Genomic DNA, 5,656 nt, shown 5'->3' with positions numbered 1-5,656 from the left:
ACTTTTTTTCCCTTGGGTGTTTTAAAGCAAATCTGAGACATTATCTGTAAATTTTTTAACAGATACCTGAAAAGCTACTCTATTATGTAGTTATAGTATCAGAAACCACACTGCAGGTAAAATAAAACTACATCAGATAGAAGTGACTTTTAATGAATTATCTCACCTAATCATCCAATCAACTTACAGAACATTGAAGAAGAAAGGACAAGTTCAATTTCATGAGCAACATGCAGGAAGTGTACACTGACTACTGCTCTCAAAATGAACTTAGTACTTATGAAGCATCCAGACCAATGGAAATTATTCTAATGGACTGAAGTTAATAGGATTTCATGCATTTTAATTCACTTGACTATAAAAAGGAGCTTTATTTACCTTTCTAAGTCAATTTGGGGACTGAGAAGGTTCCTGCCCTACCTACCACAAAGGGACCCTCAAATACATCTACGAAGGAATAAAAAAAAAAAAGGAAAATCACAAAGGAGACCTATTTAATCTCAGAAATTTCCCTTCATGATCCAGTCTCTTCTTTCCCCTTAGATGAGTTATTTAAAACTTCTACAAATAAATCCACTGTCCCAGGTGAGCACAAAGGGACTTGTATAACTGCCCTCTATATCCCAGACATTGATTTTTTGTTAGCATTTAAATGCTTCAAAATCCCGAAGAAGGTTGTGAAGAAGCTTGTGGCATTATAGTTGCCATTGTTGTCACTATTATTCTGGCCAATGTAAATACTTTTTAAAGCCCACAGGTTGAAATTGTGATGAATTCAACAAAATGATGCCGCAGCAATAAATGAAAGAAAACATGCACCTATACATGTTAATGTAAAATTTTATCTTTCCAAGGACTCAAGCTCATAATTTTTATGTCTCAATTTTTTTAATATCCTCTCTCTCATATTTTCAATATCATGGTTACAACTTTTTAAAAAATCCTTTGTTACCTACTCTTACTTATCTCTAAATTACATTCTTTATCTGCCTTCATTACAGAAATCTCTATTCCCTAATCAGCACTGAAAGACAAATGCTATCTACATACTTCCAGAAAAAGCAACTTCACACATTTCTCAGTATTCTGATAGTATCCTACCTGATGGTATGAATACCAGAATTATAACACAGAGAGAGAAAAAAAAGCAGCAATATATCTTCTTTGAAACACATAGAAAGTCATTTCCCCCAAAATATTTTTTCTATTTTTATACCATAATGCCTAAAATTCACAGAGTCACCTGGTATAAGTGAGTGCTATGGTTTGAAATGTCCCTTCTCAAAGTGCACATTAATACTTGGTCCCCTGTATGGCAGTGTTAAGAGGTATAGGGCCTTTAAGAAGTGATTGGATTGTGAGGGCTCAACCTCATGAATGGATTCATCTATTCATGGATGCATGGGTTCATGGACTCATGGGATATCATGGGAAGGGAACCGGTGGCTTTATAGGAAGAGGAAGAGAGACCTGAGCTAGCACACTCAACCCCCTCGCCGTATCAGGCCTTGCACCACGTTGGGACTCCACAGAGAGTCCCTACTAGCAAGAAGGCCCTCACCAGATGCAGACCCTCCACCTGAGACTTTTCAGCCATAACTGTAAGAAATAAATTACTTTTCTTTATAAATTACCCAGTTTCAAGTATTCTGTTATAAGGAACAGAAAATGGACAAAGACAATGAGAAAGACATTTTAAAATGAAAATGTATTACTTATTTCCAACCGCTCATGGGCCATTGCACATTCATGAACATAGTAGCCCAGATGGGCCTTTCTGACCAGCAGTCAAGAGGCTGAGCCGTCACTCAGGGGGAGCTGCTGCCCTCGGAGCTCCTGGAAGTAGAACCTGGGGTGAGTCCTGGAAGGTGGGCTCTGGCACCCCAGACCAACACGACAAAACTCAATGTCAGGGTAGATGAGTGAGGTGAGGGGTCCCACGTGGGGGATGGATGCCCCAGCACATGTCATCCGCTTGACAAAGTTGCAGCAGAGATGCTGCTCTAGCTGATTTAGGGAACATAAAAATGAAATAAATCTTGGGAGAATAAATCTTGACTATTTCACAAAGCTCAGTCTTGGTTAGATCAAATCCAAAATTTTATGAGTACAATTCTTAATATTACTCATTTTTTGCTTCTTTCCTGACTTTCATTTGGTATCTTTTGCCGACCTCTTTTAGGACACACACACACATGTACAGATATATGCATGTGTGTATATGTGTGTGTATGTGGATAGATATGTGTATATATATATTAATATATATAAAAAATAAAATTTTCGACTGTTTTTTGCCCATCAAGTTCCAGTTTGTAGCAAGGATGCAGGATACTAAGGAATATGACTATCAGTCACTTAGAGTTGAAACTCAGCTCCGTTTAATTGCATCTTTCACAAAAGAAACAGAGATCATTGACTAAGTATGTGGGTGAAAAGAAGGCAGCTTCTAAATGCAAGGCAAAGCCTGCAAGGAAAAGTCTAGCAGTGAAAGAGTCACGTTGGGGTCAAACTGCAATGGCAAAGTAGTATAATAGAAAACCAACCAGCATTAGGGGCAAATAAACTTAGCTGTGACTCCTGCCTCTGTCATTACTAGCTGTGTGGGCTGGTACAAGTCATCTCAAAGCCTCAGTCTTCTCACCCATAAAATGGGGTGATAACACCTTCTTCGAACAGTTGCTGTGAGTGTTGAATGCGATAATGTACAGAAAGTCCTTGACAGGTAATATGCCCTCAACAAATGACATTTGTTGTTTTTGCCACTCATGTCAGAAAACAAGGCAAAACAAACAAACAAAAACACAAAAACCCAGGAGGAACAGTGGTGAGACAGTTAAGTTAGTGCACAGATGTTTTCCCTCGTATTTCCACATTCCACACCACTTCAGTCTGACCCAAAAACAGACGCCAGCCAGAAGAAAGCCCACCCAAGAATCGTAAAGATAGACGCCAAGTTGAATGAGTTAACCCCTGATTCAAATATAAGGACATTATATTTTATGAATCAATTCCTTGAGTTCCCCCTCAGACCACAGGTATATAATAGCCCACAACTAAGGCTTTTTTTAATGTCAAAGTATGGTAATTATGAGTAAAAATATAATAAACATGCATCCACCCACCCTACTGCAGAATGTTAGCACTTGGTCGAATTTGCTTCAGACTTTTTAAATGAAAGAAATGCAACTTGCTGATAAAACTGAAGTATCCTTTTTTCCCTGCCTGGATCCCATTCCCTTTCCGTCATAATGAATATGGCATAAATTCTTCTGGAAAATCAACACTTTGGACTTTTACCATGTAAGTTGCACACATAAACAATGTATGTACTATACAGTTTTTCATTTTTATACATGGATACTCTATGTATCCTTCCAGAACATTTTTACTTTCATTTCATTTTCAAGATCTGGGCATGCGGGAACATATAGGTGTGGTTCACTCATTTTAAATGCTCTGTAGTAATTAAATTTTTTTAACCAAGGGCATTACTGCTTGAAAAAGGAACAATTTAACCCAACACTTTTCACCAGCTCCTCAGGACATACATTTACCAGTCCAGAATTGTTTCTGCTTCTTGCCCTCTTGTAGACATGTTTTCTTTTACCTGAGAGCTCCTCTGTGGCATTAGTGATTATCATTCTTTCATTCCTTCAACCTACATGTACTGGGAGCCTTGCTTAGGAAACACACCCTTTAATGTGATGGGGATCCAGAAAATACTAAATGAATCAAGATCCCTTCCCTCAAGTAGCTTATATTCTACTGGAAGGGACAAACAACACACAATTAATCAAATAAACAAGCTAATCTCAGCTTGTGACAACTTCTCTCAGAGATGAAGACAATCCTATGATGAGGAAGAGGAGCTGTGGTGGTGAGACGTCCACTTCAGGTAGGCTGGCCAAAGAAGGCCTTTCCAAGGGGTGCTTACATCTGAGTGGAAATTTCAGGAACAAACATGAAGCAAGAAAGACAAGATGAGACCAGGGATGAACATTCCAGGCAAAAGCAACCAGAAGTGCACAGACAGCTCACTTACGCTGTTGATGACACAGAAAGGAGAGCAGTAGAGAGGGAACACAGGGAAGCAGGGAGTGAGTATTATGGGATGACACCCAAGAGGAAGCAGGGAGCCAGCCCTGTGGGAATTATAAGGAATACAGGTTTTGTTCTAAGTGATACTGGCAACCTAGGATCGTTGTAATTGGGAAAGCTACGTGAGCTGATTTAGAGGTTTAACTGATCATTTTAGCCTCTGGGTAGAGAACAAAGTACAATGGTAAAAGAATGGAAGAAGGGAGACCAGTCAAAGCACTATCCCACTAACCCAAGCAAGAGATAGTGATGATGTGGACGAGGATGGAGTCAGAGGAGATGGGAATAAATAAAAAGATTGGGATTACTTGTTGGAGAAATGATCAAAAAGACACATTGATAGATTGACTCTGGAGGATAAAGGAGAGGGAAGTTGAATCAAAGAACTGTCTTAGGCTTTTGATTGAAGATGCTGGATGCTAATGCCATTTATTGAAATGGTGAAGATTGGGAGAGAAGATGGTTTCGTCAAGGGGGAAATCAAGACTTTGAAATGACTAGGTGTCTGCCTTATGTCCAAGATGACATCTCGAGTAGGCAGTGAGCATTTGGGCCTCGTGGGAGAAGTTAAAGACAGAGGTATGGATATAAACGTGTAGGTATTACTTAAAGCCATGGGCCCAGATGAGGTCAGCTGGGAGAGAGAAGGTAGATGAAGATAATATGGTCCAGGACTGGCCCCTGGAAACTCCAACATTTAGAGGAGGAATAGAGAGAAGGAGCCATTGGAACGTGGCTGGGAAAGAGTAGCCCAAAAAATAAGGAGAAACCCAGGGGAATCTGTTGTTAAGGAAACTAAAGAAGGGTCTGCCTCATGGAGAGGAGACTTAACGGAGTGAAGAAGATGGATCCAGACTGGGGAGCATGAAGAGTGAAAAGTAGGTGAAGACATGGACAGACAGAGGGTAACCAATTTTTAGGGAAATTTGTCTTTGAAGCACAGGAAGGGACTATGTGATTAATAGAGGTTTTTCTTAATATGGAAGATATTTTAGCATTCTTATATGCTACTGAGTTCCAGATTAGAGGAGAAAATTGATGATGCAGGGAAAGACAGTTACAGAAATTAAGTCCTCAAGAAGGCAGCACAGGAGAAGAAATAGGTTACAAAGAACATTTCTCTCAGGTAAATGAAAGGAAGACAAATGGATATGTGTACAGTTGGGTTTGTGTGTTAGATTGGGGGAACACAAGGAAGGACATCTCTAACTGGTTCCCTTTTCTCAATGGTTGTTAGGTGGGGTCACTAGCAGAGAATAGGAGGTGGGGAGGGCAGGTGGATAGTTTAAGTGAGAAGAAATAAAGAAAAGTGTTTTTAAGAGGGTGAAAAGAGAGTCTCTAGGGAATTCTAGCAGTGTTGAGTGTAAGCTACATAAGGCCAAAGAAATTTGTTTCATTTGTTCACTGTTCTATCTCTGGCTCTGAGCACAGATGCCACTTCATGAAAAATGTTTTGGATGAACAAATGCATGAATGGATAAATGAGAAGCAGAAATGATGGCTATTTGAGTTACATCAGGGTGAGTTTTGCCACACTTGTATGGTAGAGGAAGAC

This window comes from Eulemur rufifrons, chromosome 1, assembly GCF_041146395.1.
Source record: "Eulemur rufifrons isolate Redbay chromosome 1, OSU_ERuf_1, whole genome shotgun sequence".
In the NCBI taxonomy this organism is placed as follows: Eukaryota; Metazoa; Chordata; class Mammalia; order Primates; family Lemuridae; genus Eulemur; species Eulemur rufifrons.
Note: the sequence above shows the minus strand (reverse complement) of the source record.